The sequence below is a fragment of the Engystomops pustulosus genome, chromosome 7, assembly GCF_040894005.1.
Source record: "Engystomops pustulosus chromosome 7, aEngPut4.maternal, whole genome shotgun sequence".
NCBI classification, from domain to species: Eukaryota; Metazoa; Chordata; class Amphibia; order Anura; family Leptodactylidae; genus Engystomops; species Engystomops pustulosus.
The window spans coordinates 41,448,194-41,463,679 of record NC_092417.1 but is presented as its reverse complement, the minus strand read 5'-3'; the positions used below and the strand labels follow the sequence as shown (position 1 = coordinate 41,463,679).

The window sequence follows — 15,486 nt, the reverse complement described above, 5'->3', positions numbered from 1 at the left end:
GGAGAAGAGAAGTGTGAACGCAACCGTATTTAGTAAGTTATAGCATAAAGGAAAGTTGCAAAAAAATTGGTCTATCCTTTCTGATGATTTTATTTTTGATGTATATTAAGTGGTTGTCACATCTTTTCAAGTTATCCCCTGCCGTCAGGATAGGGGACAACGAGCTGACGGGTAAGGGTCTGATTTCTGGGAACCCACCGATCTTTAAAATGGGAGTATTGTAGTCCTGTTCTCACTAATGGGTGGAGCAGCAGGACGATCATATGTCCTTCTGCTCCATTCAATTGTAAGGACAATTGCATCTGCTCCACTCAATTGTGTGACAGAAATTATTAAAAACATCATTCATGGCTATCTCACAGTGAATAGGAGAACCAGATATAGCTGAGCACTTTGGTCAACTATCCATCACTTCCATAAAAGGGAATGGAGCAGCAGGACGCATGCTTGTTCTGCTGCTCTATCAATTAATTAGTGCAGCACTCCCATCCACCAGCTTGCTAGAGGTCCTGGTTTTGTTATTGGCAAGGGTCCTGAAAACTTGAAAAAATAGGACAACCTTTTTAAAGAGGTTTGTCCCAACAGTTGGGTCCTGTTGATAGGGATAACTTGAAAAATGAGGACAACCCTCTTAAGGAGGCTTGTCGAGTTTTAGAGGAACTAAACGGCCTTCACCCAAAAACTACAACTTTCTTGTCTATAGCTTGTAGTATTGCTGACCTTAAGTACCGCATACAACCTGTGGACGGGTCTTTTGAAAAAAATCTTGGACTACAAAAGGGGGAAATGGGCTAAGAGAAAGGTCTTAGAAAGAGTTACAAGTGGGTCATCATTGTGGCCATTGATGATGGTCATTTCCGATGTATTAAGAAGGACCAGGAAGGGATGGGCTCAGAAATGTCAAAGCGGGACCAAGTTGGACAACCAAAAGATCTTTAGTCCTAATTGAGCATAAGATGTTAAACAGTCAATGATTTCCATGCTTTCAAAATATAGTCGCCGTGAAGGACTCGTCTGCAGTTTAGGCATTGGTGACAGTGATAAAATGTTGGTGGCATCTCGAATTTCAGATGTTAGTAATCCGTGGTAAGAGGAGACTTGTTAGTACCTTGACCAGCCTTTGCAAAACCATCAATAACGTCTAATCATTACCAATCCTAAAATCCATATATATCTTCTCTTCCATCAAATTATACTTCATTGCAGAGTAAATGTAATCCTGGGCCATTGGCAATCATTAGCTGATTGTTTAGTAAGCTTCTCATGGTCAATTAGCCTTTCTGACAGCCGCTATATGATGAATGCAGTTAATTCTGTAATCAGGGGAGTAATGAAAAGTATGGATTTATTCAATATGTTTATTAAGTAACTGAGCATGTCAACTAGCTTTCACTTAGGGGTGCGCAGTCTATGCTGGTAAACGTTTGTATAGCTGACCTGAGTCATTGCATGTCATGGGTCAGGTATAGCTATGGGTAGTATATTATGCAGCAGTATGCTGGGTTTAGATGGTCTTAATGCAGAACCATTTCAGGACAAGGGAACCTCTTAGGTAGTGCTGAACTGAGCTTGGATCCCCCTAGAATTCTATGGTGATCAGAGTTGCAGTTCATAGAACCTCCTGATCTTCAGAACTGTAAAGGCAGAATAAGAGCAGAAGAAAATTTAGTCGTCTATTGGAGACCACCAATTGTTTGTGTTAGGTCGTATAGATGTTGTATAGGTGTAACGGCAAAATCTGCTCCACCAGTAGTTTGATTGCAAACTCCACTCGTTCACATTTGGAAAGGAATGGAAGACCAGATAGGGGTTAGTTGTGGTTATTGTATCAGTCTATCTTATATTGTATATACATATATACGCCTGGGTGACCTCGAGTAAGCTGGTTGGTATGCGGACATCTTGAGATAGTGCTGCAGTTTCTATTCTCTAACTCACATTAGTAATTGCCTCGTTTCAAGACAAACTAAATATTGAACACAGAGCATTGCCAAAAAAAGACTGCCAGGAGCGGCTAAATGATGTCTGGAGTGAATGCTTTGATTAGGATTCATCAGAGCATTCACTGTATAATCTATCATTTGGATCAGTCGCAGCTTTTGGAAAAGAAAAGTTCAGATCTTAATGAAACTTGTCATCCCTATAACCCCTTTAGTTACATACTATTCTGTGCATTAGGTGTCTGGCTGAAGAGCTGCCTTGGCTTCTGTTAACATTATATATATATATATATATCATTTTCATATAAACACATATTCCCATTTTATATTGTTACTAGCTGAATGCCAAGTGCTCCGGTCCATTCTAGAATGCCTTACTGTTGTATTTAACTAATATTAATCAGTGTCACGCCATAGGTTTAAAGGCTGTTGATCAGCTACGTCATGTGAAAGGAGTGAACTAGGAGGCTCAGGAGCCGGCACCGGTCCACTGCTGCATGAAATGTATTTCCCTGTATGGTGGGCTATTGTGTCTGCTCTAATTACAGGGAAATCTGCAAAAAACAATGGTGAAAAAATGTTATGACTTATGGTAAGAACACAATGGGATACATGTGTCAAATCTTTGGCTAGCCGGTTTCTTTCATTTTTGAGACTTTTCATAATGCTTGTGCTCATTTGCGCCTAAAACTGTCTCCTTTCAAAATTCGCCATTTGTCTGGTTTTCTGAAGTGTTCCCTGAGTTATCACCTGAATCCAGATGTAGATGTTTTTCTAAAAAGTCGCAAAAAAATTTGCATATCTTAGGCTGCCCCTGACCAGGCGTAGAAATTAGCTTAGGGCTGATTGCCACATGTATCAATAAGGAAAGACCACCAAGATACATCTGACCAGCAGAAAAGCAGAGATACGTCTCAAAAAACAGACTGACAAAGCCGGATTTATGATACATGTGCCCCAATGTGTAAATTGAAAGAGATGAGCATAAGAACCAGTGTGTAGCTTTTAGCCCCACCCAACAAAAATAAAAAAAATCTATGTTCTCATTAGAGCCCTCTCACAAATAGAGAATAATTATGAGGTTATTTAGACATCAGTTTATTTTTCACAGACCATATCTACCTTGTCACGCATGCAGACCATGGAGTAACAGTTCTCCTTATGGAGACTTTGCCAATTAAGGCCGCCTTGCAGGTGTGTGAGGTCTTATTGCCATTGATTCTCCATTAGGGGATTCTGGGAAAAATGCAAACAGGTTTTCCTAAATGGGACAACGGAAAACCACATCACTTTTGCTACCTTGTAAGGCAGGCCCTTACTATCAAGCATGATTTTCAGGAAGCCTAATGAAATGATATGGGATTAAAGCCAAACCAGTTTATCTATTCCAGAAGGAACAGATTCCCAACTGTAGAGAGTACTGTAAAGGGGCTACCTAAAAAGGTAGCAAAAGAGGTGTGGTCCTTGTCCCATCTAGGAAAACCTGTTTGCCTATTTTCTAGGACCATGGGTCATAACAGACGTGAAAATATCTGGCACCATACGGATATAATGTGATGCAGATACAATACTGATATAATTACAGACTTGAAAAGGACTTGCCATTCTGAATAAGTGCTATGGGCAGTTTTGGTGAATTACAAACCACGCAGTGTCCTGTTTCAAGGACTGGCCACAATGCTAGATGGGATTATATGCATTATAGTGATATATTAGACAAGGAGTCCCTATTTCCTGCCTTTACAGAAGGCTTATAATATAATCATGATTTCAAGGTGGAAGAAGCGGACATGGTTGTTCTCTGTTCTCTCCTTAGCTATCGCAGCATGCATTGTTCTTCCTAAAAATATACATCATTTTATGCAACCAGTTGACTGCACATCATATCCTTCAATGAAAATATAAAGTGGTTGCAAACTCTTTTCTTTTGCTTCTTCAGATATAGCAGAGCTTAATTTGTAGTTTAAAGGAAATCAACCAGTTGTTAAAATACAACAAAACCTAGAAATACTCACCTCCACTCCTCTTAATGTTGATATCGGTGCTGTTCGTTGCTAGTCTTCATATATCCCCGGATAAGATAGAAAACAAACTTATAATTAACAGCACGAAGCATGGGGACAAGATGTCCGGTGCTCCGGGCTGCTAATTATGCACGCCCCCGCAGCTCCCTCTTCTATGCTCCCATTATGGGAGAGGGAGGTGCAGGGACGGGAATAATTAGCAGTCCAGAGCGCCGGACATCTTGTCCCCGTGCTTCGGCCCGGAATCAAGATAAAAGAGTAGCAGAGGTGAGTATTTCTGGGACTTTTTTGGGATTTTACAACTGGTTGGTTTCCTTTAACCCATTTAAATTTTTTTTTTTTTTTGGGTAGATTGTTAAACTTAACTATATAACACAACTTCACAATTCACAATCTCTCTCTGCTATGGTTAGAGTCTGTGTATATAATGCAGCATTTATGTCAATGTACATCTGTCGAGGAGTCTGTTGACCAAGGCCAAGCTGCTCATTAGCATACATTTCCATATAGATAATCACTAGTTGTCTGCATTGTTTACTCCGATCAATTAATCGCAATTGTCAAACTCTACAGCGTCGCCCTCCTGATACATGCACCAGCTGAACATCATGACATGACACGAGTCGCACCATTACTCGTATTATCAATCAAAGGTATCTGGATTCGGTTCAATAACCAGAATCAGTCTACAATATATTCTTCATTTATAAAAGCGGATGATGAATGTGGATGTCGGCTCCTTCTTACAAGTGAATAACCCTTTTCTGGGATGTGTCCTCTGGAGGCATAAGACTAGGCTGAAATGTAATACACTTGCAGGAACTGCTCTGAAGATAGAATGTTAATCCCATGACGGCACAGCACATAGCCGCTGCTGGACTACAGTGTTCCCTCTGGAATGAGCACAATCCAAGATGGAATGATGGCCTGTCTACTGCTAACAGAGGCCCATCAGATGTCACATGCCACAGGCCTGACGTCCTCTGCACCACTTCCTTATTCCCTATGGGCAGTGACCAGTGATGCCGATGTAGTGCAGCCTGATGTAAGAAATGTGCTTACGTTTTATGGACCAGATCTACATACAGAAAGAATATACTGTACATAAATCACTATCCCGTCATAGTATGTTCACATGGCAGATTCCGAAATTAGTACAGTACAGGGATAATACACACAGTGATGTCACAGTACAAGAATAATACACAAAGCGATGTCACAGTACAGGGATGATACACACAGTGATGTCACAGTACAAGAATAATACACACAGTGAAGTCACAATTCATGGATAATGTGCACAGTGATGTCACACTACATGTATAACACACACCATAATGTCACAGTACAGATGTAATACTCAAAGTAATGTCACAGTACAGGAATAATACACACAGTAATATCACAATTTAAGGATAATACACTCAATTATATTACAGTACATGGATAATGCACAGAGTTGTGCAGGCATAATACACACAATCATGTCAGTGTACAGGAATAATAACACGGTACAGAGATAATACACACAGTGATGTCACAGTACAGGCATAATGTCACATTACAGAGGCAATGCACACAATGATGTCACAGTAGAGGCATATGAATACGGTGATGTCACAGTACAGAGATAATACACACAATGGTGTCACATACAGGTATACTTTACTCAGTGTTGTCACAGCACAGGCATAATACACACAGTGACGGTCCGACAGGATGAAGTCCGGCACGATTCATGAAGATTGTGCGCCCGAGTTCCTGCTTCCGCGCCAAGGTGCACCGGAGTTCACCTTCTTCTTCCCGGTGCTTGTAAGTGCGTGTCTTGCAACACAATTCTAAATGTTAAATCTTGCGCGTTGTCCGAATCCGCCGGGTTGCCCGACGGTCCACCCCCTGGTTTCTTGCGCGTGCAAGTTTGGTGCTGATGCGTGTGATAATACACAGAGTGATGACACAGTACAGGGATAATACACAGAGTGATGTCACAGTACAGGGATAATACACACAGTGATGTCACAGTACAGGGATAATACACACAGTGATGTCACAGTACAGGGATGGTACACAATGATGTCACAGTACAGGGATAATACACACAGTGATGTCACAGTACAGGGATAATACACACAGCGATGTCACAGTACAGGGATAATGCACACAGTGATGTCACAGTACATGGATAATACACACAGTGATGTCACAGTACAGGGATGGTACACAATGATGTCACAGTACAGGGATAATACACACAGTGATTTCACAGTAGAGAGATAATACACACAGTGATGTCACAGTACAGGGATAATACACAGAGTGATGTCACAGTACAGAGATAATACACACAGTAATGTCACAGTACAGGGATAATACACACAGTGATGTCACAGTACAGGGATGGTACACAGTGATGTCACAGTATAGGGATAATACACACAGTGATGTCACAGTACAGGGATAATACACACAGTGATGTCACAGTACAGGGATAATACACACAGTGATGTCACAGTACAGTGATAATAAACACAACAATCAGGAATTGGTGGGCCATGTATACATTAATAACTAAACCAAGATTGCTTTTTTATATTCTGCCACCAAATAAACAGGCACCAACTTACACCACGTATAACTTTTTTTCTTTTTCTTTATGAAGGTGACAGCAAAAAAAAAGAAGCAAATAAATTGTTGGTCCTTGCCCCCAGTAGACCCAGTCATTATAGGGTTAGCAGCAGTTTTTAGAATTGCTTTGGCTTTACTTGATTATTCGGGTTAAGGTTGTAGGAGTTCATGCGTTTTGACTGATTATTTTACTTCATCCTCCCTAATGACTGAGACCTGTTGGATGCCATTTTGGTGTGACAGTCAATTTACTTGTCTGTCACCTCGCTCCTCCTGACCTGAGCTTTCTGCTGTAGTAATCAATAAACTATTAATTTTGCCCATTTACAGGACTGTGGTGCCACGTAGAGAGGAGGTACAAGCCGCGTGTCCACAAGCCTTGTATTCACTATTGTCACACTGTCCTGGCTAGATAGACTTTCATTGTGTAGTGGAAAACATTACCATTTTAATTTAGGAAATCTACAGGCGATATACCAGTAACAAAGAAAAGAGTAAGTAAAGGGGTTTTCAGGTTCTAAAGTTTGGAAGAATATCTTTCCTTAAGGAGGTCCAACAGTTAGCATTCCCACCGACAAGAGATAAAACACACAGCCCATGATCACAGACTGACTGCTGACTATACTACAGGGGCAGGATTCCTTGCATCATATAAATCTATGATGCAAGGAATCCCTGCCTCCCCCTCTGATACTGTGCTGATACTGTCATAGGTTGAAGTGTCAGTGCTGCTGTTTAGTTGGGGAAGTAGGGATTGCTAGCATCAATGATCAATACGATGCAAGGAAGCCCGTCCTTGCTGTGTGGTCAGGACTTGTGACATACCGTACATGGTGTGATCATAGACTGTAGCGGTGCTATGGTAAACACTGCTTCTTCTTTAGTAGCCGGTGAATGGGGCTGAGCCGTATCATCAAGCCAGCGACTATACGATGTAAGGCTGCAGGGCATCCGACTATACTGCACTCACACAGTAACCAGTACTGATCCAATTTTAAAGGCTGATCCGTATTGATCTCATTCAAAACACTACGACTTTCTGTCGAAACTATGGTGGTGGATTCACGTTTTAGGAGAAGGCTACAGGAAATGACTTCTCTCAAAGGAAAATGTACGGCTATGTATTTGGTGTTATTAGGATATGATATTATTATACAATTCTAGTGAATTCTTAGTTAGGCCTCATCCACATGATTGGATGGTTTTTCCTCCTCTGTATATACAGCTGTATTTGGGCTGTAAATACAAAATGTTTTTCATCAATATGAACACATATGGTAACGTATCTCTACCATATTCATATGAAAATATGGTGGGCGGGCAAATGATGGCTGGATGACTATTGGCTGATAGAATGCAAATCCCACTGGTCTCCCTGGATACTGCATGTATATACAGCAGGATGCGGTGCACAAATCTACGTAACCTGTATTTTATACGCTCCCATAGACTTCTATGGGGCATACGGAACAGAAATACGTAAGAAAATAGGACATGCTCTATATTTTTCGCATCTTGCTCGTGGTAGGTTCGATGCACAATACAGCCATTAAAATGGATCGCATTAAATGTAAATACGGACGTATATACAGCCATTTTCATATGTTAGTGTGCCTGAAGCCTAAGGAGAAGTATTAGGAGTTCACCATCAATACAGATTCTGGATTCTGCTGTGGACTCTACAGAGGAAAAAAAACGGAAATCGGAAGTAAAAAATGATCACGACCCAAATTTTAAAATCTTCACTTCATGTCCATTTCTGTACCGAAGCATTACCCTCCATGTGAACAGCACCTTTGTAATCACTTTGGTTTCCACAATCTTATAAAATTGCTGAAATTTATGTTATACCTGTAGTAACCAAAAATGACCCCTCTTTAACCTATTTGCCATTTGCCATAGATCTGACTGCTCCCTTCTAATCCCTGAATATTAGTTATGTAATGGAGAGGAAAATCTTCAACTGGGCTTAGATGCCAACCATGAAATTCATGGGGTTTTCCATATCTCCTTCTCCCCAATAATCTATATCCCCCCCACCCCCATGGCAGCAGAAAAAAGCATCCAATTCTTTTGCCAATGGAGTGATGTTCACGGGGTATCACTCTTTGGATTTGGATTAGTGCAGGCACTTTAAGTACTATGTAAGTACTATGTAATGGTGCCAGGGAATCGCTGATGTATAGCCATATGTGTGGTGCACGCGGATGTTGTTAGTACTTTAGTAAGTACTTTAGACAATTGTTAATGGTGGAGCACATGGCCGACTTCCTTGCTTCAATTAAGTTGCTTTCTTTTTGCCACATAGACAGTAATAATAGAGAGACAGAACATATGTTGCTTGCAGTTGCTGCCTGGAGCTTTTGTATCGGGAACAGAGATCTCAGGTTGGAGAGATGTTAAAAGACTGATTAATTCATTAAATGTAATTTGGTTTCAGTCGTGCACATATGTTGCCAGCAAGACAACTTTTGGGTACAGAGGAATTGGATCCAGGAGTCAAGTCAAGCTGTCAAAATGTACACTCTGTGGTTATCTTCCTCTATGAAACTTCCCTATATGAATCTAGATAGGCAAGGGGTTTCCATGTATACATGCTAGGTAGGGTAGTATCCATAGAATCTCAGATGTATCCAATATAGCAAAACATAAAAAATAATTGCAATGACACCAGGTAATTTAATAAATATGGCTGTTGGCAGGGAAGGATTATAGGGTGGGCGCGTGGGGTGCGTGCCCCGTGGTCCCCACCACTTTGCCCTAAAATGGGTCCCCACCACTTGTGGGCGATTCAGTCACACTTTCGTCAGACTTTCCAACGTTTTCCGGTTTTACACGACTGTGACAGATATTTAACAGGGGATTGTGTTGCACGTGATCGAATAGTGGCGCAGCTGCTCTGGCTTTTATGAGACAGAAATGGGGGGGCGGGCCATCAGACGATCCGACTGATTCGGGCTGAGGGCCGGATTTAACTTTCAAATTGTGTCGCAAGACAATGCACTTACATGCACCAGGAAGAAGAAGGTGAACTCTGTTGGACCTGAGCGGGAAAGAGACACATGCAGGAAATCGGGCGCACAATCTTAGTGAATCGTGGGACAATGCACTTTCTGTGAACTCCATCGGGTGGGTCAGTAAATATGCCCCTATGTGTTTACGTCCGAATCAGGCTAGGTAGAATGAGTAGGCGGTAGACTTGTGTCTATGGCAGAGCTTAAATGGGAACTGTAATATGTTAAAGGAGGTACTACATTTCAAACATAGGTCACCCTTATGAAGAGTTCGTTAGAACCATTTATATGGAACAAGTACAGCTAATACTATTTTTGCTGGAAGAAGCACCCTGATCCCACTGGATTTTGGACCCTTGAACACCCTAAAAACTATGAAAGAAAACGTTCCCAGCTCCCCATGCATGCCACAATTTTGCCAATACAGGCGGTCCCCTACTTAAGGACACCCGATTTACAGATGACTCCTAGTTAAAGACAGACCCTTCTGCCCACTGTGACCTCTGGTAAAGTCTCTGGATGCTTTACTATAGTCCCAGGCTGCAGTGATCAGCTATAAGGTGTTTGTAATGAAGCTTTACTTTCTAAGTTTTTATAAAAAATTTTCAACAAACATTGAAATAGAAAATACAGAGGTCGAGAAAATATTATCAGTACACAAGACATTCCTTGTTCCCATTACAGCAAAATAATTTGAAATTTCAATTGTCAGTGTGGCAAAATCAACTTTTTGTCTGGATTTACAATGATAAAATATATAGTTTCGATTTCAACTTAAGAACAAACCTATGGAACCTATCTTGTACGTAACCCGGGGACTCCCTGTACCAGTCTTTGATGTAAAGTTTTATGGACATTAGTGGTCCTGCCGGATACGTTCTTGGAAGGTAAGTCACCTCTCACAGGTTTTGATACGGTTTCTCCTGAAGCATAAAAGTTTGCTGTCCTCATGATTTTTTACGATCATGTATACATGTACATGAAATTTAAACCATGTAAAAATTGGGCATGGATTAGCCTTATTTATTGTATGAACTAGTGGAAGTTGACTTTTATTTTCTCTTCTGGAGAACTGAAAAAGCTTTTGTAAAATAAAACTAGACTGCAGGTAAAAAAAAAAAGTGTTTCAATGAATATTCATCATCAGAAAGGAGCACTCAAAAAATAGCACAATGGTGGAGAACAATGCCTCCTGCAGTGCACAAATATTAGCAAAAATATAACAAGGCTCCTGAATGAAACTGATGATGAGATATGATCTGTTATTGTGATATTGTAATCGGATATTTGAGATTTGTACCGAGTGCTAAATGAGTAAAAATCAATGAGAGATTAGTTAATGAGTATCACAAGGACTTTATCTCTGTATCCACCGTTGTAATTCCTTTCTGCATGTCGTATAAATTTCCTTAAAGGGGTATTACTGGAATATGAACGTCTGATACAAAAACCCATGATGCTATAAATAAATGAATATAACAAAACTCAATGTCATTAGTTACAAAAAGGAGCTTAAATAGTGTGATTTTATGATTCACAAAATTTTATGGCCTCTCTAGCAGGTGAAGTTATAACCAAGATGGCCATCACTGGAAACTACAAGTCCCATGATCCTTTAGTTCTCAGTAACTCCTCCTCCGTCTTTTTTTCTGCCCCCAGTGATGATGTAACAGACTGTCTTGCTCTGTTGCCATAGTAATGATGTGTAACTGCCATCCTTGCACATCACTACAATACTGGCCATACTGGATGCACTACAACCAACCAAATACAGCCAAACTATCGGTGATCACATGACCTGCCCAAGCAGGTGCAGGACATGTGATGTGGACATGTGACAAGCGGCCATCTTCTGTCCTGTGTCTTCTCCACGCAAAGGAAATTAACAGACTAATTAATGGGCCAGTAACATTTTAATTTCCATTACATGTCAACAGCATTTTCTGGTAAGGGGAGCACAATTTTAAATAGCAACTAAGAACATATTAGTTTATATTTTAAGTACCCATTTGTATATGAATTATGCTGATTCCTGGAATACCCCTTTAACTTTTCTTTAGACTTGATAAATTAGAAGCTACCAATACAGGTATGCAGTTTATAAAAAAGCTGTGCGTCTCCATGATTACAGACTACAAACAAACCCAGCGTAGTCTGATCTTGAAAACTTAAAAGTGGCGAACAGCAGGAACAGAGTGCGACTGCAGATTAGATGGCGCTTGTTTGTAGTCTTTAACCATGTGGACACATAGATCCTTGTAAGATCCGTAGACAAATCCTGGTCCTAGTTGTCTCAGACTGTTTTGTAGTGAATTATATTTTTGTTTGTAATAAGGTTTTACTATTTTATTGGTAGTTTTTTTTGTCTTCTTTTTACCTAATGTGTATTTTTGTTGGGAAAAGCTGCATCACATTACGAAACATGAATCCACAGCTCCATATTCTTCTTGGATTTTTCTGACAGTCTATGTCATTTTTAAGTATTACAAGGAAGTGAGAGATTTACTTCTTTCAATTATGTATGACTTATATGTTGTTTTCTTGTTCTCAGACTCCATGTAGACACAGACTGGCCACACGAATATTGTATTACATAAGGAAAACTGGAAGTGTCTTTATTTCAGGGGACTGGTACACATAAAATTAAATTCACCGGATACCTATTGCTTACAGTATTGCTACTTCGCAAAAGCAAAAATATAAAGTTTTGTTTTAGTCAAATACTCATCAATATTGTATAAGACTATAAGATTCAACACAATGTACTAGTGAAAAATCAGAAATAAATAATAGAAGCTCTAACAAATTGTGCCAGACCTAGTAGACCACCACAGTGGTGGATGGAATGAGAGTGTCAGAGACAGACAGTCGCTGGAATGAGGGTGTCAGAGGCAGACAGTCGCTGGAATGAAGGTGTCAGAGGCAGACAGTCGCTGGAATGAAGGTGTCAGAGACAGACAATCGCTGGAATGAGAGTGTCAGAGACACAGTCGCTGGAACGAGAGTGTCAGAGACAGACAGTCGTTTGAATGAGAGTGTCAGGGACAGACAATCGCTGGAATGAGAGTGTAAGAGACGGACAGTCGCTGCAATGAAAGTGTCAAAAAACTTTATAAAAAAGGGACGGTCAGTGACGGAGATGGTCAGAGACAGTCTGAGACATTATATACATACATGTTAGATATTTTAACCTATTCTATTTTGTTGTAGCTAAGAGCAGTTATTTACTATCCCAGGTAACGTCGGGAGCTACAGCTAGTATTACTATATAGTTATAGAAATATGTTTGTTCCAAAACAAAACAAATTGGGGTACATGTATCATAGTTTTGTCTCTCTGAGGTGAATTTTAGAGACTTTTGGCGGCTAGTTTTTGCACCTTATGTATGATCCTGTCTTTTTACTTGTGATACATGTTCAGTTTTTCCTATCCTGGCAGGGGCAAATTTTGGCTTCTTTTTGAGACTTTTTGTTGCAAATGTCTCAAATCCACATGGACACAAGCCACGTGAGGGGGTTATATACAGGAGAGGACACAAGCCACGGGAGGGGGTTATATACAGGAGAGGGCACAAGCCATGTGAGGGGTTATATACAGGAGAGGATACAAGCCACGTGAGGGGGTTATACACAGGAGTGGACACAAGCTATATGAGGGGGTTATATACAGGAGTGGACACAAGCCACGTGAGGGGGTTATATACCGGAGAGGATACAAGCCACGTGAGGGGGTTATATACAGGAGAGGACACAAGCCACGTGAGGGGGTTATATACAGGAGAGGACACAAGCCATGTGAGGGGTTATATACAGGAGAGGATACAAGCCACGTGAGGGGGTTATACACAGGAGTGGACACAAGCTATATGAGGGGGTTATATACAGGAGAGGACACAAGCCATGTGAGGGGGTTATATACAGGAGAGGACACAAGCCATGTGAGGGGTTATATACAGGAGAGGACACAAGCCATGTGAGGGGATTATATACAGGAGAGGATACAAGCCATGTGAGGGGGTTATATACAGGAGAGGATACAAGCCATGTGAGGGGTTATATACAGGAGAGGATACAAGCCATGTGAGGGGTTATATACAGGAGAGGATACAAGCCACCTGAAGGGGTTATATACAGGAGAGGATACAAGCCATGTGAGGGGTTATATACAGGAGAGGATACAAGCCATGTGAGGGGGTTATATACAGGAGAGGACACAAGCCATGTGAGGGGTTATATACAGGAGAGGATACAAGCCATGTGAGGGGTTATATACAGGAGAGGATACAAGCCACCTGAAGGGGTTATATACAGGAGAGGATACAAGCCACGTGAGGGGGTTATATACAGGAGTGGATACAAGCCACATGAGGGGTTATATACAGGAGAGGACACAAGCCATGTGAGGGAGTTATACACAGGAGTGGACACAAGCCACGTGAGGGGGTTATATACAGGATTGGACATAAGCCACGTGAGGGGGTTATATACAGGAGAGGATACAAGCCACATGAGGGGGTTTATGTGCAGGAGTGGACACAAGCCATGTGAGGGGGTTATATACAGGAGAGGATACAAGCCACATGAGGGGGTTTATGTGCAGGAGTGGACACAAGCCACGTGAGGGGGTTATATACAGGAGTGGATACAAGCCACATGAGGGGTTATATACAGGAGGGGACACAAGCCACGTGAGGGGGTTATATACAGGAGTGGACACAAGCCACGTGAGGGGGTTATATACAGGACTGGACATAAGCCACGTGGGGGGTTATATACAGGAGTGGATACAAGCCACATGAGGAGTTATATACAGGAGAGGACACAAGCCATGTGAGGGGGTTATATACAGGAGAGGATACAAGCCACATGAGGGGGTTATATGCAGGAGAGGATACAAGCCACGTGAGGGGTTATATACAGGAGAGGACACAAGCCATGTGAGGGGGTTATATACAGGAGAGGATACAAGCCACATGAGGGGGTTATATGCAGGAGAGGACACAAGCCACGTGAGGGGGTTATATGCAGGAGTGGACACAAGCCACGTGAGGGGGTTATATACAGGAGAGGATACAAGCCACATGAGGGGGTTATATGCAGGAGAGGATACAAGCCACGTGAGGGGTTATATACAGGAGAGGACACAAGCCATGTGAGGGGGTTATATACAGGAGAGGATACAAGCCACATGAGGGGGTTATATGCAGGAGAGGATACAAGCCACGTGAGGGGTTATATACAGGAGATGATACAAGCCATGTGAGGGGTTATATACAGGAGAGGACACAAGCCATGTGAGGGGGTTATATACAGGAGAGGACACAAGCCATGTGAGGGGGTTATATACAGGAGTGGACACTACTGTTAATTTGGGATTCAACATGTTACATTTTTAATGCATTTTAAAACCTATTACAACAGCTGAGGAGAGGTGATTTGCCTTATTACATTAGTGTTAACATTGCGTTTACTATGCGTTTTGTAAATTCAAATGTTAAGACATGCGTTAACATGGTGTTTATATTGCGTTTTGTAAACACAAATGTTAACAGTAATTAAATAAGGCAAATCCCCTCTCCTCAGATTTAGTTTCAAAATGCATTAAAAACGCAATTAAACCGCTACGTGTGACCTCGCCCTTAGAAGTAACCAATTTTAAAAAAAGCAAAAATGTAAGAATTTTGACAAAAGAGGTTACTGTGCAAAATGTTAAACAGTTAAAGCATGTGAAATAATTCCAATTTACATGTTAAAATCGGGTCCATGAAAAAAAACTTCCAGATTTGCAGATTTGCGCCAAAAAAGCCGCAAAAAAAGTGAAATGTCGCACTGACCATCTGGAAAACAATGATACATAAGACACACTGCACAAAGGTGCAGCCAA

General features: G+C 41.2%; 1 protein-coding gene across 4 annotated transcripts in view; it reads left to right on the top strand.

The window, feature by feature from the left end:
* SLC8A3 (solute carrier family 8 member A3) overlaps positions 1–15,486 on the top strand; it is a 216,064-nt gene that overhangs the window by 77,581 nt on the left and 122,997 nt on the right. The gene's annotated exons all lie outside the window — the stretch shown is intronic.